This window comes from Somniosus microcephalus, chromosome 14 (genome assembly GCF_052327205.1).
Source record: "Somniosus microcephalus isolate GS21.2 chromosome 14, FLI_Smic_1.0, whole genome shotgun sequence".
Taxonomy (NCBI): domain Eukaryota; kingdom Metazoa; phylum Chordata; class Chondrichthyes; order Squaliformes; family Somniosidae; genus Somniosus; species Somniosus microcephalus.
In genome coordinates this window covers 71,329,817-71,349,349 of record NC_141000.1, presented here as the reverse complement: position 1 = coordinate 71,349,349, position 19,533 = coordinate 71,329,817, and the positions used below count along the sequence as shown (strand labels likewise).

The 19,533-nt window shown below is 45.3% G+C and overlaps 1 protein-coding gene across 1 annotated transcript in view; it reads left to right on the top strand.

Annotated features, from left to right (window-relative positions):
- The first annotated feature begins 337 nt into the window (after positions 1-337).
- The window catches only part of LOC147107548 (uncharacterized), a 46,294-nt gene continuing 27,098 nt past the window's right edge, over positions 338-19,533 (top strand). The window contains exon 1 of the mRNA XM_086006648.1: positions 338-1,114. The gene's annotated coding sequence lies outside the window, so the exon portion shown is untranslated. The remainder of the gene's footprint in view (positions 1,115-19,533) is intronic.

Below are 19,533 nucleotides of genomic sequence, written 5' to 3'. Positions count from 1 at the left end.
GCTCAACATGTTCAATCACTGTGGACTAGCAATTAACAAAGAATGCTGAATTATGTAGCCAAAATAGTAGAGTACAAGTCTGAACATGTTTTGCTTAAACCGTATAGAGTAGGGGTTCTGGACCTTTTTGCTTCAGAGTCCCCTTTCCGTGTTATAAAAACACGTTTTTTCCTGTATAAAATTAGTTATACAATTAAGCATACATTTTTTTTGTTTTACTTAATGTGAAATTTGGTGCTGGTGCTGAGAAACAATTCTCAATTCCAATGCTGGAAACAGCAGGTCAGGCATCGGTGGGGAGAGAGAAGTGGAGTTAACGGCAGGTCGGTGACCAATTCTGATGAAAGGTCATGGACCTGATGCTAACTCCACTTCTCTTTCTCTACCTGCTTAGTGTTTTCCAACATATTCTGATTTTAATTTCAAATTTCCAGCATCCGCAGTATTTTGCTTGCGTGTAGGTGGGATGTCAAAAGCACAATAATCCCTCCCCTCCCCACAAAGGTTATACATGGGAACTTTACAGCTGCAAATCAAAAAAGGAACACCCGCATTGTCATAAAATGATGAAACTAAGAAACCGGTGAATCTCATGCATCAGCAGTGAGTCACTCATATTGGTTTAAACATGTGACTTAGTATGGTTGTCACTGATGATTGAACACCGCTCCATGTATTTGAGAAGGGCTACAATCTGCCTCACTCAATGATGATAAAGCTGACGCCCACCCTTGCCCTGAATCCTTTCAAACCGCGCGTTTCCCTGCTGCGAGCGTGGCCCAATCGCCCGAGGGTCGAAGCGCTGGATACCAGGCACCGAGGAGCACAGGGCCGAGTAGTTGCACTCGAGCCCTGCCTCACTTGCCGTACCTGTTCCTCCAAGGGCTGCTACTCCGGCTCCGCTAACATGACACCGCACAGTGCGGCCAGGCTGTGAAAGCGGACAAACATCAGCGGCGCTGTTGCATTTAACACTACGCATGCGCGACCAGGCTGAGGCGATGGTGACCGAAAGAAGGCCAAAAAAAAAGGCGAACAGTTGGATTTTACCAGCGGCGGCGCCGGAAGTGAAGGACAAATTGCTATTTGGATGGTGATGGTGACGGTGTGGCAGGTACGGTACTTCTTAGGCAGTCCCTCGGAACCGAGGATGACTACGTGTATTTTTAACAGACAACACCCCCCCCCCCCAAGGAGGCCGCGGACCCCCTGTTGAGAAACCCTGGTACAGAGCACAAGGGAGACAAGCCTTGGAAATGGTGCAGCGAAAGTGTTGCAAGACTGATCCCTAGTATTAGAGGAATGAGTTCTGAGGAAATTCTGGACAAACTTATGCTTTTTGGCCATTGTCTTTTTGATATGTACAATATAGTAAAAGCCTGAAACCTGTAGAATGCAAATTTAGGACCGTTTTGGAACTACTTGTAATATATGTGGGTAGAACAAATGAAGGACAGAGACATGATAAGTTGCTACTCTATGTGCTTGCTTTACTGGGCCAGAGCGAACTGAGCATCCTCATACTAAACCATGTGATAATATATTAAACTGCTTTCCCCTTAAAAAAGTGTGTATTCCCCTCTCAAATACAACAAAACTATGGCCCCACTTGTCCCAGCATTACATGTTCCACATAACAAAAACTCGTGGGTTTTTTTCTTTTTAAATGAACTACAAATCCAGTTTAATGACAGGTTTCTGAAACCATCCTGATCTCCTTAAAGAAGGTTTTGGTGTTGAACCAATTTTCAGGCTGTTTTGTTTTGGTTCCGAACTCAAAGATGATCCTGTTTCTATCTCAGACTTGTTTGAACCTGGTACTTCAATTACCGAAGTCAGAACTGAGTCAAACTCATGTATTTGTTCATGATCAAGGGGATCAAGATCACGTCTTCGTTCATCTCTAGCAGAGATCATTTGATCTACATGAACACTTTGGATGTTGTCACCAATTTCAACCAAATATCTCTTGGTTCCACCAACCTCTACTATGGTTCCTACATCCCACTTGTGTGAACTCGACTTTCCAGGGGGACTAAGAACATGAACACACTCGTTTTGTTTGAAACTGCATTCTTTCTGATTGCTGTCATAATAACATTTCTGACAACTGTTTCTGTTCAACTCTTGAGGCCAAATTTGGTTGAACAAGACTCAATCGTGTTCTCAATCTCCTCTTCATCAAGAGTTCTTCTGGAGTATATCCAGTTGTAGTGTGTGGAGTAGTTCTGTACTTCAGCAAGAAATTTGCCAAATGTTGCTTCATGCTGAGTCCCGAACAACCCTGCAACATTTGCTTTTTGAGAACTTTTACTATTCTGACTGACCTTTCAGCTGCTCTGTTTGAAGCTGGATGATATGGTGGAACGAGAGTGTGTTTGATACCATTCTGTTTCATGAATTCTTGGAATAGAACAGAATGGAACTGAGGGCCATTGTCAGAAATAAGCTCTACAGGTAAGCCATGACTTGCAAAGATAGACCTCAACTCATCTATGGTACGTTCAGTTGTAGTATTTGAACCCATGTGTTTCACTTCAATCCACTTTGAGTGACTATCTACAAGTACCAGGAAATAATCATTTGCTTTCTCACAGAAGTCTACATGTACTCTATGAAAAGGTCTACTTGGCCATGACCAGGGTTGTAGTGGAGTTTTGGGTGGTTTGTTTCTGCAATTTTGGCAAACACTGCATTTGCTGACAAGTGATTCAAGATCACGGTCCAATCCAGGCCAATAAACAAAGCTTCTTGCAATTGATTTCGTACTGACGATCCCTGGATGTTCAATATGAAGTTTGGCCAGAATTTTATCTCTCAAAGAAGTAGGTACCACCACTCTATTTCCCCACTTGATACAACCTTGCTCACAAGCCAATTCAGTATGACAGTTATGGAATGGTTTCAATTCTGTGTCCAGACACTGATCAGTCCATCCATTCATACACTTTTCAGTACTGAGTCCTTTTGAGTCTCATCTGCAATCTCAGTTGCATTCACGGGAAAGTCTTTGTCAACTGCGCCTAGCGTGAAAATCTCACCTTCACTCCCAACACATGAGTCCTCATGTGGCAACCTGGACAAAGTATCTGCGATTGTGTTTTGCTTTGAAGTGCGATATTCAATCGTGTAGTCATATTGTAACAACACTGCCCAACGTTGCACTCTTGATGCGGCAATTGCAGGGATGACAGATTTGGACCCCAATATTGCCAGGAGCGGTTTGTGATCAGTTATCGGGGTAAACTTTCTGACGCTCAGGAACTGTTGGAATTTCTTGATTCCAAACAAAATGGCGAGTGCTTCCTTTTCAATTTACGTGTTGTGGGCATTCAACCTTTGAAGCACTATATCTAACGGCTTTGGGTTGAAATGGTCCTTGAGTTTCTCGACAATGTCTTCAAACGACTCATCCTTCGCTTTCCCTGGCGCAAGTAGGTTTGTCAACCGTGGTGTATGTAACCTGTTCCACCTTAAGAGAACTTAAGCCTGTTCCACCTTAAGAGATGTACTACTTTCTCTGGCTGCTGTATACGTAATACCGGTGGTGACCACCGGTATATAAGCACTGTGTAGTAATATTGTATTTTAGTATAGTCCTGACCTCCAACCAGTAAAGACCTGTTGAACTTTAATCTTGTAGTCTGTGTTAGTAATTACAACTAGAACACACAGAGTTAACAGTGGCGACGAGTCCGATTCTTACCCTGCGGCAGTTTATATCCACGGCGGCTTCGTCCACAGAATGGACGTCGAAGAGAGGCTTCTACCCTCATCACCCTGCTGGAAGACACGGCGCGCGGCAGACATCGAGAAACCAGAGTGCAGAAGACATCCTGAACTCGAAGCCTCCATCAGCGGCTGTCAGCTATCTTCTTTCTTCCTCGGTGGTGGGTAAGCTGGGCAGCGACGCGACCAGAAAGTCGGCTGCGTTGGCTGTACAGACGGGGAGGGAAGACGGAGGAATAAGGGCGGTGAGATCGATCGCGACCGGAGATAAGGGCCGGGTCGCATTCCGGCCGAAAGGCGCAGCGCGGGGACATCGATCGTGGCTGGTGATAAGGGCCGGGCCGCATTCGGGCTAAAAAGGCGCAGCGTCTGGGGCAACTGAAGGCGCGAGAGGCGCGGTGAAGCGGAGACAGCGTCGGGGGATGGGTGAAGACCGCCAAGCATGGGAAAACCGCCATTTTGTAGGCGGAGGACGAAGGCAAGAGCGGGAAGCCGCCATCTTGGATAAAAATAAAAATAAATTAAATTGCAACGATGCCTAAACATGGGAACATTAATACCTTTGATAGTAACATCGAAGATTGGGCCATGTATGTAGAACGCATACAAAATTATTGTAAAGCAAATAAAATTCCAGATGAAGAGAAAGCACTAACATTATTAAACTTAATGGGTGCGAAGACATACGGGCAATTGAAACACCTTTTATCACCAGATGAACCGGCGGATAAGACGTTCGAGGAGATTGTTACTGTCCTGAAAAATCATCTAAACCCCACGCCGCTGATGCTAGCGGAACGATTTAAATTTTACAGCAGAAGGCAGCTGAAGGATGAAAGCAATGCTGAATATTTAATGGAATTGCGTAAGCTAGCAAAGTACTGTCAGTTTGGAACGAGACTGACAGAGGCGCTACGAGATAAATTTGTGTGTGGTTTATTAAAAGAAGATACACAAAAGCGACTGCTCGAGGAGAATGAGCTGACGCTTGAGAAAGTGGTCACTATGGCAACAGCACATGAAGCCGCAGCGAGAGGCACGGCAGTAATGCAGCTACGGTCACCGGAACTCAGTACAAATAAATTGGGTTTGAGTACTGTAAAATGTTATCGTTGTGGAAAGACAACGCACGATCAGAACCAGTGTTGGTTTAAAAACCAAGAATGCAGAACGTGTGGCAGGCTTGGCCACATAGCTAAAGTATGCCGGTCAGGAAAGAAGACCAGCAACAAAATGTCACTGCAAGGAAAATACATAAAGGTACACAAGGTAACAAAGAACAGTTCGACCGAACAGAAGTCAGATTCAGACGCTAGCAGTAATGAACTGGGTAGCTTAAGAGTACACAACGTTGGTAAGGATGCAGATCTCCAGACAATTTGGGTCACCCTTCAGATAGCAGGAGTCCAAGTAAAGATGGAATTGGACACTGGATCGGCATTGACGGTCATGAATAAGAAAGATTACAAAAGGTTATTCCAACATATTCCCTTACGGGATACGGAGATTATATTGAAAACATACACGGGGCAAAGAGTGTACCCCATCGGAAAGATAGAGGTAAAAGTGGTCCACAAGGGCGAAGAAAGCCAAGTAATGGACTTATATGTGCTACCTGAAGGAGGTCCACCACTACTGGGACGGGAGTGGATTAGGAAAATGAATATGGACTGGCACTCCTTGAAGGCACTAACGGTAGATTCCGGGGAAACCGATGTCAAACCTAAACGATTGTCCAAAATATTGGATGATGCTAAAGAGGTGTTCCAGCAGGGACTGGGAACACTGAGAGGAATTACGGCAAACATCAAGATTGATGAACATGCACACCCAAAATTTTTTAAAGCCAGACCGGTACCCTATGCAATACGACCTACTGTAGAAGCGGAACTGGAAGCGCTAGAACGTTCAGGTGTACTGTCTAAGGTAGATTGGAGTGAGTGGGCTACGCCCATTGTTCCCGTTATGAAACGTCCTTCGAGCAACAAGCCAGGAGAACCAGGGAAGGTTCGCATCTGTGGAGATTTCAAAATCACCGTTAATCCGGTGCTTCACACGGTGCAGTATCCGCTTCCGCGGATTGAGGATATTTTTGCTTCGTTGTCTGGCGGGAAACACTTCACCAAGATAGACCTGGCGCAGGCGTACTTGCAGATGGAGGTTGAAGAAGAGTCACGCCAATACCTCACGATCAACACGCATCGAGGTTTGTACCGGTACAATAGGCTGGTTTTTGGAGTGGCATCGGCTCCAGCAATTTGGCAGAGGGCCATGGAGCAGGTATTACAGGGAATTCCAGGCACACAATGTTACCTGGACGATATTCTGATTACAGGTGATGGTGATGAAGAACACCTCGCAAACTTGGAACTGGTGCTCAACAGACTGAAAGAGTATGGACTTAGAGTTAATCGGCAGAAATGTGAGTTCTTCCAGAAGCGGATCTCGTACTGTGGTCATGTCATTGACCGGGAGGGGCTTCATAAGTCTCCTGACAAGATAGAGGCAGTTGTAAAGGCTCCCGCTCCGGATAATGTCTCTCAGTTGAGGTCGTTTCTAGGATTGATTAACTATTACCATAAATTTCTACCAAATCTATCCACGGTACTGCACCCGCTAAACGCTCTTTTACAGAAGGGGGTACCATGGGAATGGAGCGAAAACTGTAAGAAGGCATTTCGCAAAAGCAAAGAATTGATCACCTCAGAGGAAGTGTTGGCTCACTTTAACCCGACACTGCCTATTCGGTTGGCTTGTGATGCTTCTCCATATGGTATTGGGGCAGTACTCTCACACAAGTTGCCAAATGGCACGGAAAGGCCAGTCGCGTTTGCATCCAGATCATTGACCTCCGCTGAGCGCAACTATGCGCAGATCGATAGGGAGGCTCTCAGCCTTGTATGGGGAGTGAAGAAGTTTAATCATTACCTGCAGGGCCAAAGATTCACACTTCTGACAGACCATCAGCCGTTGGTATCCATTTTTAACCCTAAGAAGGGTGTTTCAGTGATGACAGCACAGCGTCTCCAGAGATGGTCCCTTTTCCTAGGGGCACATCAATATCAAATAGAATTCAAAGGTACGAAGCAGCATGGCAATGCTGATGGGCTGTCGCGCCTGCCACTACCTGAAGAAGAAGAAACGACGAAAGTTGACCCTGTTGAGTTATTTCATTCGACCATCATCGAGTGTTTACCAGTCACCAATGCAAGTATTGAAAGAGAAACCAGGAACGACCCGACACTGTCCAGAGTCTACGAGGTGACAGTGAAAGGATGGCCAACACGTGGTGATCCTCTGTTACCGGCATTCTCGGCAAGGCGAGACCAGCTGTCCGTCTGCCATGGTACTTTGATGTACGGGACAAGAGTGATTATTCCTCCCAAGTTAAGGGAAAGAGTTCTAAAAGAACTGCATGAAGGTCATCTGGGGGGAGTTAAGATGAAAAGTCTTGCTAGGGCTTATGTATGGTGGCCGGGTATTGACCAACAGATAGAGGAGTTGACGAAAAGCTGCGCTGGGTGCCAAAAAGTGCAAAATGCACCTCCGATCACACCACTATACCCATGGGAATGGCCTTCAGACCCATGGGAATGGCCTTCAGCCCCATGGCAACGCGTACATATTGACTTTGCTGGTCCATTCATGGACTCCATGTTCCTAATTGCGGTGGACGCACATTCCAAATGGCCAGAAGTGATCAAGATGAATACCACTACTTCAGAAAAGACAATTGCGGTGTTAAGAACAATATTCGCAAGGAACGGATTGCCAGAACAGATCTGTTCGGACAACGGACCACAGTTCGTGTTGGAAGAATTCCAAAAATTCTTAAAGAAGAATGGGGTGAAACATTATACCTCTGCCCCATATCATCCGGCGACAAACGGGTTGGCCGAGAGATTTGTCCAAACATTCAAAAAGGCAATAAAGGCCATGAACGATGATCAGATTCCGCTACAGCACAAGGTGGACAATTTCCTAATGGCATATCGAAACGCCGCTCATGCAGTGACTAACCAAAGTCCTGCCATGATGTTTTATAACAGGAGGTTGCGGTCCAGGTTGGACTTGTTAAAACCAAATGTGCGGAGGGAAGTGGAAAACAAACAGTTCCGGCATATTAATAACAAGACCACTCGAAGTTTCGACGTAGGACAACTAGTGTTGGCAAGGGGCTATGGAAACGAAAAATGGCAGTCCGGAACAATTTGGGCCAGACAAGGACCTCTAATGTACACAGTAGATATTGATAACAATGTGATAAGGCGTCATGCGGATCAACTGGTAGAATCGAGAGCAAGGGTCGAACCCATGGTTGCGACAGAGACAACTGTGGAAGACGTTAATGAACCTGAAGCATCTACCTCGGCAGGGAATGTACCTGAGGATGATAACACCCAATGCATGGGAGACCAACTAGAGGAGTCACCTCAGCAACAGGAATCAGAGACCACTGAAAGGCGTTATCCAAACCAAATCAGAAGGCCTCCTGAGAGACTGAACCTTTGAACTGTTTATACCTGAAGTTATATATGTTATTATGTTATGTTAAATGGGGATATGACTGTTAAGCTAAAAAGGGAGGATTGTGGTGTATGTAACCTGTTCCACCTTAAGAGAACTTAAGCCTGTTCCACCTTAAGAGATGTACTATTTTCTCTGGCTGCTGTATACGTAATACCGGTGGTGACCACCGGTATATAAGCACTGTGTAGTAATATTGTATTTTAGTATAGTCCTGACCTCCAACCAGTAAAGACCTGTTGAACTTTAATCTTGTAGTCTGTGTTAGTAATTACAACTAGAACACACAGACTTAACAGTCAACGTTCCGTAGACATCTGGCCTGATCTCCATTTGAAAAAAATTGCTTTCTTCTGTTCCCGAATTACTTTATTTTGAGCTTGAACATTCTCATCTGCACCTTCGGTCTCAATAATGTTATTGGCCCTAAAAAACATCTCCATCCGCTCAATGTAAGAACATGCCGAGGCTTCCAATGAATCCTGTAGGTGTGGCCATGATTGTCCCGATCCCGTCGAATAGTGACTCAGCACGCTACCTGTGTACCTGTGAGGATCAATGCCGCTGTTGCTTTGTATACGTACACGCGAAGGCGAACCACAAACGATTCTGCATGAGCATTAAAGGTAAAACATCACAAATTCACCTTAAACTTGTCCAGTCGAAGATTGGACACTGTGTCCTTTCATGATCCCTAAAAATAACTTTGGGGTCCCATTCTCGTCTCCAAAATATAATATATGTGGGTAGAACAAATGAAGGACAGAGACACGATGAGTTGCTAGTCCATGTGCTTCCTTTACTAGGTCAGAGCGAACTGAGCATGCTCATACTAAACCATGTAGCAAACCATGTGATAATACATTACACTTGGCTAATTTTTAAAAAATCTAAACGTATAGATAAAAGAAATGACATGAATCTTGTCATTCATGTGAAAATGACTTATGCAATAATACTGGGCGGCCTGCTGGTAGCGCTGTCCAGGGAGAGTATAAATACTCGGGCATGGGCCCAGCTTGTGCAGGACATTCTTTAACAGGAACTAGTGAAGGACACAACTAGATCTCCATGTTGAAAAACAGTTGATTAAAGCCTTGTTTAATACTCAGACCAAGTGCCTAGTAGTTTTCTTACGTCAATAAATGTAGTGGATATTACATGTATGGATTTTCAGAAGGTGTTTGTTTAGGTGCTGCACAAGAGACTTGTTGCTACATAGGGGATTGTTATGAAAATTCAAGCACATGGTATTAAAGGGATTGTAGCTGCCTGGGCAGAGAGATAACTAGGGGGCAGAAAGCAAAGAGTAGAGGGTAAATGGGTGTTTTTCAGACTGGCAAGATGTGTTAGTGTTGTGCTCCAGGGGATCTATGCTTGGACCTCTTTTGTTTTCCATTTATATATAAATAATTTACACATGAGTACAAGAGGAATGATATCAAGGTTTGCTGATCATACCAAATTAGAGGGCATGGCAAACTGTGAGGAAGAATGCAGAAGATTGTCAGAGGACGCGCGCTGATTTGGGAGATGCGGAGAAATGTGAAGTACTTTTTGGGAGCAGTAACAGCAAAATAGTGCAATCCTTAGAGTGGAGGAACATAGATATCCAGGGGTGCAGATACATAGATCTTTAAAGGTGAAAATGCAGGTAGAAAAAGCAGTAAGAAGGGAAATGGAATTATGGTTTTTATATGTAGGGACATTGAATAAAAAGCAAGGAATGGTGTTGAATTTGCACAAAACATTGGCTAGGCCACAATTGGAGTACTGCATACAACTCTGGGCATCCTATTGAGACACAGGGCTGGATTTTGTCAGCCCTAAGGAGGCAGGACTGCCGGTAAAGTTGCAGAATATTGGGGCAAGTGGCAAACCCGCCCCCAACCCGCCTCCGTGCCCTCTTGCCAGGAGGCGGGAAGCTGTCCTGCCGCGGGTCCCGCCTCCTCGAGGCGGGAAAGGGAATAACGCCTATTAACTGTCTGTTAACAGGTAGTTAACAGGCAGAAAATAGGATTATCCCCATTTTTCATTCTGAAGTGCAGGCTTCCCGACCTCGGGGAACCCTGCCAGGGTGTAGGAGACGAGTAGGAGGTCTGCGGGGGTCGGAGGGGTCTGAAAGTGCGATGTAGAGGTGAGTTGGGTGCAAGTGTGGAGTGGTAAGTATGTAAGGTGAGTGTAAAGTGTTAGAAAATGTTCACTTACCTTTGTTTCTGCCGACAGCCTTCAGCCGCTGTGGAGCCGGAGTCCCGACATCTCCATTGTAGATATCACAGACTGGCTGTTGGATCCTCCGAACCAACAGCCACGTGATTTCTGCAAAGTTGAAAGGTTTGATGAGTCCTGAACACAAGAACTCATCAAACTACACAGAATGTCAGTGTTAGCTTCACAGAGCTGTCAAACAGTGACATTTCTTCTTTCAAAAGTTCTTGACAGATGGTACGTCATACGTTGACGTGCTCTGTCACTGACTTCCCCCAATTGGCCTGCTGGGCGGGCTTAACAAGGTCAATCAGGAGAAAATCCCGCTGGTTGGCCAGAAGCTGATGGAGGCAGGATTGAAAGCCGGCAAGCAGCAGTCCCGCCTTCAAAAGCTTCCCATTGAGAAAATCCAGCCCACAGACTATAACATAATTTGAAAGAGAATCGGTGAGTATTTGAAAAGGTCCTTGGTAGGAAGAACAGGAACTTGGTAGAAAGAATAAGGAGGCCACATATGCTTTGGAAAATAAGTGTCTAAACAGGTAGAGGAGCAGAGGGATCTGGGGGTAAAGATACACATGTCACTAAAAGTAGCGATGCAGGTCAATAAGTCATAAAAAAGCAAACAAAGCACTGGGGTCATTTCTAGAGGGATAGAATTGAAAAGCAGAGAAGTTATGTTAAACTTGTAAGGAGCCTTGGTTAGACCACCCTTGGATTATGGTGAACAGTTCTGGTCTCCATATTATAAAAAGGATATAGAGGCACTGGAGAAGGTTTTAGATTTACCAGAATGATACCAGAACTGTGAAGTTATACCTATCAGGAATGATTGAACATACTGGGGCGCTTTTCTCTAGAAAAGAGAAGTCTGAGAGGTGACCCGATAAGAGGCCTAAGATTATGAAAGGGTTTGATAGGGTAGACGTAGAGAAGATGTTTCCACTTGTAGGAGAGGGCAGAGCTAGGGGCATAAATGTAAGATAGTCACTAATAAATCCAATAGGCAATTCAGAAGAAACCTCTTTACCCAGAGAGTGATTAGGCTGCAATGCGCTACCACAAGGAGTATTTGAGGTGACTAGAATTGATGCATTTAAGGGGAAGCTAGATAAACACATGAAGGAGAAAGGAATAGAAGGATATTTTGATGGGGTTAGATGAAATGGGGTGGAAGGAGGCTCGTGTGGAACATAAGCACCAGCATGGACCTGTTGGGCTGAAGGGCCTGTTTCTGTGCTGTAAATACTATGTAATACAACTGGGAAAGAGCAGGGAAATGGGATTAGAATCCATGGCTCCAGTTGAAGAGCTAGCACTGGCACAAGTGCAATGGGCTGAATGGCCTTCTGCGCTGTAATTCCTATAATGCCAGAAATGTTCACATGGAATGGACTTCCAAGTACGGTTGTGGAGGTGAAAACCCTGGAATTATTTACAAACAACAACTTGCATTTCTATAGCACTTCTCATATTCAGGAAGACACTTCAATATGTTTATTAATAAAGTGGAAAATAAACTGTGGACACCGGGGAGAAGGGAAAAAGTGGAGAGCATTAGGATGCTCTGGTTATAGGTCAGTAGGTCAAATTCTGGAATGCATAGGACACCGGTCCTAGAAGCTGATTTTTCTGATACGCTAGAGGTTTGAAACTCATTTAGCTGCTAAAGGCCTTCCCTTATCATTTGGATGGTCAAATCTCTTAATTTGCATTGTTAAACAGACCACTGATCTAACCCAATTTCAGAGGTTGTGGGAAGGCTCCGGATGGCTAATTCTGCTCCAGAACCTATAAGAAGAGAAAGGGAGTAAGGTTTACAAGGTAAATAAGACAAAGTGCAAAATGCATACGTTTATAAGGATTTTAATGCTTTTTTCAACTGTAGCCCCATGCTGTGAAGACTTGGAAAGGCTGTATGTGTAGAAAGAATCATTAAAATAAGGATACTTGCTGGGTGGCGGCACCATTCCTCCAAACTGTTTTTGCCGTTACCCTCTATGGATTTTTGGCCAAAAAAGAGCACGGGCTATCTCCTCAAACTCAGATAACTGTTTCCGTATGACTGGCCCATTGTCTGTCCCAATTATTGTGAGTAGCCCAGGCCTGTAAGCAGAGCAAGTTTATGAAAATGTTATCAAACTTCTGAACACCCCAAATGCACCTTGTGTCTTGATTACCTCCGTCCCTCTATCAGGCCTTTTCGCATTAGTTGCATGTGTTTTTCCTAATGGTACTTGTTTGGAGTGTCCTGTGAAGAGCTATACACATGATGCTATTGTCCCCTGCTGCAAATGTGGCATACAACTTCTGTGGAATAAAAGTGCTGCAAAAAAGGGGTCAATGCTATGTGCCTGCTTTTCAGGTTATCTCTCTGAGGGTTCAGTAGATGAGAATTTACAAAGTCCATGCCTGATTTGAAGGGACAGTATGTAAAGGTTTTACCCCCACATGTACACCTTGGCACCTCTCCTGACACTGTACCTTTTCTTCCCATTTTCCAAAGTATGGTGAGTTTGGAAGTATGGTGAGTTTGGAAGACTATTCATTCACTCTGTGTCCTCCATCCAATCACCTTGTACCTGAGCTTTTACCCGCTATCACCAAACAGGTCCGCCTCTCCCTCTCACTGCATTTCCTGTAGAAACACTTCCAAAGAGTAATTACTGAGGGCTGGAGTCTTTGGCTGCGTGATCATTATGCACATACTGATCACAAATCTGTTCCTGCCAGAAGAACAATTGCTGCTAACTAAGGGCAAGTGCAGTTCACTCAATTTTGTGAGTTTCAGACAGCCATCTTGCCTCCATGTGCAGAAAGACTTGCCTTGCAAAATTAGGCTAGGCTAGTCCTTTGCAGTGCAACTGCTTCACGGGTAAGCAGGGCCCAGTTTTGCTGAACTTGGAAAGTCTGGCCTACAAAGTTAATTTAAAATGTTGGAAAGTAAGTGGTTTGTTGCCCTCTGCTGGAAGCTCTCATGAAATAAACAAACAGCACTCCCTAGTTGCAGTACCCAGGTGTATCTGGCTTGATCTGAAACTACATGGGTACTTTATTTTTTTCATTTAAATTTTATTACCAAATGTTATCAAGTGTTCAGAAGATTCATATAAACCAGATTAGGAGCAACATGCTGCTTAAAAAAAATCTCTGCCCAGACTGGCTTTTAAGCTATAGATGTGATCTAGGAGAACTTCCAAAAAATTCATATCAACACAATCTATGAGCTGGTGCATGAAAAATGAGATTACCTGTACCCAGGTTGTATAACAATTTGTTTCAACAGTTACATGTTCTACATTGTGCAAAAACATGGTTCAGAAGCGAAAACCCAACATGAAGAGAAAGCTCAACATGAGCCTTACCTTTGTCTCCTGGGACTGCTTGAAGAATTTTGTCAAATGTGTACCAGCCAATCACTAGAGTATTTCAGTGCAATGCAATTTTAGGTGAGGAGCAGAGAGATCTGGGGGTACAAATACACAAATCACTAAAAGTAGTGACGCTGGTTAATAAGCCATAAAAAACCAAAGCACTGGGGTACAAGGTTTAGGGAGAGCTATGGCAGTCTGATTTAATAATGGAATATTTTCAGAGATACCAAGTTTGGAATTATCCTTCAAATCATTTTCCTTCTGTAGATGAGTTTTAATATTTTCTAATCAGACCATTATCTAATATGCAACAACATTGATGATAGTTATGTAGGAATTTGTGACCCAGACATCTAGCTAAAGGAGGGTAGACTGAGAATAGGAAGATAAAAGAGAAATATCATTCTTAAAGTGTTTAAAATTTTGGATCTACCACATGCTTCTTGTTTGACACACTTACAATCTGCTATCAGACTGTTGCCATCAGATATTTGCCAAATAATGCCAAGGAACCAGATGAATCCTTAACACCCTCCCTTAACACCTCGCGAAGAAACTGTCTGGAGCATCGAGTTGATGAACCCCTTTGGCATTGGGTTATTTATTCCATTTGGATCTTCAGTTCTAGCAAAATCCATCTTCTGTATGAACGATGATATCTGAGCTGGCTGGCTAGCCTCTCACCTTGCTTGATCTCAAACAATTGTATAATCTCTGCCGTACATTTTTTAAAATTCATTCATGGGATGTGGGCGTCACTGGCAAGACCAGCATTTATTGCCCATCCCTAATTGCCCTTGAGAAGGTGATGGTGAGCTGCCTTCTTGAACTGCTGCAGTCTGTATGGTGAAGGTACTCCCACAATGCTGTTAGGAAGGGAGTTCCAGGATTTTGACCCATCGACCATGAAGGAACAGCGATATATTTCCAAGTCAGGATTGTTTGTGACTTGGAGGTGGCGGTGTTCCCATGCGCCTGCTGCCCTTGTCCTTCTAGGTGGTAGATGTTGCGGGTTTGGGAGGTGCTGCAGTGCATCTTGTAGATGGTACACACTGCAGCCACGGTACGCCGGTGGTGGAGGGAGTGAATGTTTAAGGGAATGGATGGGGTGCCAATCAAGCGGGTTGCTTTGTCCTGGATGGAGTCGAGCTGCTTGAGTGTTGTTGGAGCTGCACTCATCCAGGCAAGTGGAGAGTATTCCAACTCCTGACTTGTGCCTTGTAGATGGTGGAGAGGCTTTGGGGAGTCAGAAGGTGAGACACTCGCCGCAGAATATCCAGCCTCTGACCTGCTCTTGTAGCCACAGTATCTATGTGGTTGGTCCAGTTAAGTTTCTGGTCAATAGTGACCCCCCAGGATGTTGATGGTGGGGATTCAGCGATGGTAATGCCATTAAATGTTAAGGGGCAGTGGTTAGACTCTCTCTTGTTGGAGATAGTCATTGCCTGGCACTTGTGTGGTGCGAATGTTACTTGCCACTTATCAGCCCAAGCCTGAATCTGCTAGGCAAAGATTACTACGACTGACTACTCTATTCTAAACCATCAAGAGAGACTGCTGCTACTGGCTAATACTAACCGAGACAAAGAAAGACTGACTAATCTGTGACATGTGCCAGAAGGGTTTCACCCTTCTTCTGTCAATCATCCTAACAGTCAGCAAGTGGCTTGGGAGGCCTTTGAGCCACTGAAGCATGGACTTTTAGACATCTTAGCTCCATTTTACAACTTCCCCAGCCTCAGCTTTAAAAAGGACCAGATAAGGAGTATGGTAGTGTAGTGGCTATGTTACTGGACTAATAATCCAGAGAACATGAGTTTGAATCTCACCATGGAAGTTTGAGAATTTAAATTCCATTTTAAAAGAACACCTGGAAATAAAAAACTGGTATCAGTACAGGTAGACTACCTTTTATCCGAACTTCCGAAAACCGAAACCCTCTAAAAACCGAAGGTTTTTTCGTTCAGCGTAAGTCGTGCGCACGACATGACCAGAGTGGCGCACGACTTACGCTGAGCAGAGGGTCAGCATAAGTCGTGCGCACGACCCCGACCCCCGCCGACGACCCCCCCGACCCCCGACCCCGACCCCTGCCGACCCCAACTCCCGCCGACCCCCCCGCCGACCCCGACTCCCGCCGACCCCCACCGCCGACCCCGATGACCCCCACCGCCGACACCCCCGCCGACCCACCCCCGACAAATTTCCCAGTCTTATAAAATACCTTCCGAAATCCGAAATTTTCCGAAAACCGAAACACGGCTGGTCCCAAGGTTTTCGGATAAAGGATAGTCTACCTGTAATAGTGACCATGAAATTGTCAGGCTGTTGTTAAAACCCAACTGGTTCACCAATGTCCTTTAGGGAAGGAAACCTGCTGTCCTTCCCTGGTCTTGTCTAGAAGTAACTCTAGTCCCACACCAATGTGGTTCAGAGAATCATAGAATGATACAGCACAGATGGAGGCCATTCGGCCCATCACGCCTGTGCTGGCTCTTTAATAGAGCTATCCACTTAGTTCCACTCCCCTGCTCTTTCCTCATAGCCCTGTATTTTTTTCCCTCCAATTCCCTTTTGAAAGTTAGTAATGAATCTGCTTTTACCACACTTTCAGGCAATATATTCCAGATCACAACAACTCGCTACATTTTTTTAAATCCTCATGTCGCCTCTAGTTCTTTTGCCAATCACCTTAAATCTGTGTCCTCTGGTTATCAACCTTCTGCCACTGGAAGCAGTTTCTCCTTATTTACACTATCAAAGCCATTCATGATTTTGAACACCTCTATCAAATCTCCTCTTAACCTTCTCTGCTCGAAGGAGAACAACGCCAGCTTCTCCAGTCTCTCCACATAACTGAAGTTCTTCAGCCCTGGTACCATTCTAGTAAATCTCTCTAAGATCTTGACATCCCTCCTAAAGTGTGGTGCCCAGAATTGAACACAATACTCCAGCTGAGGACTAACCAGTGTTTTCTAAAGGTTTAGCATAATTTCCTTGCTTTTCATAGAATCATAGAAAGCTACAGCACGGAAGGAGGCCATTTTGGCCCATCGTGTCCGCACCGGCCAAGAAAGAGCTATCCAGCCTAATCCCACTTCCCAGATCTTGGTCCGTAGCCCTGCAGGTTAGAGCATCCCAAGTGCATATCCAAGTACTTTTTAAATGTGGTTAGGGTTCCTGTTAGATCCGTGTATCTTGATGTTGTGTCCTTCAATAATTAGACAAGAGACTGCAGGGAACAATCAACAGGTGTTTACTTGATGAGGGTTATTCTAAAACTAACTGTACAGATCCCTACTCAGGGTTTATATACAGGTGTGGTCACTGCCGGTACTACAGTATACAGGAGCTGTAAAAAGTAGTTCTCCCCTTAAAGGTACATACATTACAATTCCTCCCCTTTTAGATTAACAGTACCACAACATTCATTTAACAATTAAATATCAACTAATTACAATTAACACTTTTAACATGCAACATTAACTGAAAATAGTCTATTTATAAATTCAGTCTTTGGGGAGGCTTCCTGATCCTTCCTGGATAGTGCCTTTCCTGAGTGTCTTGCTCTTGGTGCGGAGGCGATTCTGGCCCCCTGTCGTCGGTTGGTTCATCAGCTTCCGATGCTACTGTTTCTAAGGTAGATGCTACCTGTATGTCGGGTTCATCACCAGGTACGTATGGGCGAGACATGGGGTTGACTCGTTCCTGTGACTCTAGGATCTGGTCAACATGGCGTCTCACAATGTTCTCCCCAACATCCACTGTGTACATTAGTGGCCCCTGCCGTGTGCATATCGTTCCTGGTTGCCATTTCTCTGTTCGGTAGTCGCGGGCCAAGACTGGTTGCCCTATATTGAAGCTCCTTGTCGGCTTCTCATTGATGTGCTGGAATTGCTTATTCTCAACATCTCTTCGTACATTTGGTCTGAGCAAATCCAGACGAGATCTCAACCTTCGGTTAAAGAACATCATGGCCGGAGTCTGGTTGGTGACTGCATGTGTCGCATTTCTGTAGGCTAACAGGAAATTGTCCACCTTATGCTGCAGTGGAATGTCGTCATCGCACATGACCCTTACTGCTTTTTTAAAGGTTTGTACGAAGCTCTCAGCCAATTCATTTGTGGCTGGATGATACGGGGCGGATGTGTAATACCTTACCCCATTCCTTTTCATAAATCTTCGAAACTCTTCGGACACAAACTGTGGTCTGTTATCAGAGCAAATCTGCTCTGGCAAGCCGTTCCTGGCAAATATGGTCCGTAGGACTGCAATAGTTTTCTCTGTGGTGGTGGAGGACATTTTGATCACCTCAGGCCATTTCGAGTGCGCATCCACAGCTATTAAAAACATTGAGTCCATGAATGGACCAGCAAAATCAATATGCACCCGTTGCCATGGAGATGAGGGCCACTTCCATGGGTGTAGAGGGGCATGTGGTGGTGCATTTTGGAACTTCTGGCATCCTGAGCAGCTCTTTGTCAGGTCCTCGATTTGCTGATCGATCCCCGGCCACCACACATAAGCCCTAGCAAGGCTTTTCATTTTCACCCCTCCCAGATGGCCTTCGTGAAGCTCATTGAGCACTCTCTCCCTTAACTTGGGTGGAATTACCACTCGGGATCCACACATCAAGGTCCCCTGGCATACGGACAGCTGTTCTCTTCTGGATGAGAATGCTGGCAACAGTGAGTCGCCATGTGTTGGCCATCCCTTCACCATCAAGTCATATACCCGAGACAGTGTCGGGTCATTTCGGGTCTCCTTCTCTATATCAGCGTTAGTTACTGGCAAGTGTTCAATTATAGTCGAATGAAATATTTCGAACCCTAACCCTATCAATTCGTCCAATAAAAAGCGACGAGTTAGGAACGTAACTAAAGGTTTTTATTGACTAAATAACAGAGCCCACCCTCGTGGGTGATCGGGTCCAACAAGGAGGAATACCAGCCAGTCGACTACCTTTATACCTGGGCAGGTAGGTGGAGCCATGGGCGGAGTCGGAGGTGGTCAGCCCAGGTATAACAGCGCGACAAGAGGCGACCTCGTATAGTGATACAACAGTGAGAACAGTACAACAGTGATAACTATAGTGTAACGATAGTGAACGATAAAAGTGGTTTACCACATTCACCCCTTGTTTAAATTTGAGTCCGGCGGGGTGAAGTGTACTACCAGTTCTGGTATGTCAGTCTGTCCGGAGGCCTCGTAAGCCTCTCCGATCGTCGCAGCGGCGGTGCTGCATTATCCGGTGTTAATGCTGGTGTCTGCGTGGTCGGCGAAGGCTCGTGGGGTTCCGGCATGCCGTCTACCTGGGCTGGAATTGGGTGGGTGGTGGGGGGGGTAAAGGTGGTGTCTCCGGAGTGCCCGAGGGTGCGAGGTCTCGTAAGGAGACAGTGTCCTCCCGCCCATCTGGGTAAGCCACGTAGGCGTACTGGGGGTTGGCGTGCAGGAGGTTCACCCTCTCGACCAGGGGGTCCGTTTTATGGGCCCTCACGTGCTTTCGCAGCAAGACGGGCCCCGGAGAGGTCAGCCAGGTTGGTAGAGTGGTTCCCGTAGTCGACTTCCTGGGGAAAACAAACATTCATTCATGGGGGGTGGCGTTAACGGCAGTGCAAAGTAGTGACCGGATGGAGTGCAGCGCTGTCGGGAGGACTTCCTGCCAGCGGGAGGTTGGGAGGCCCTTAGATTTTAA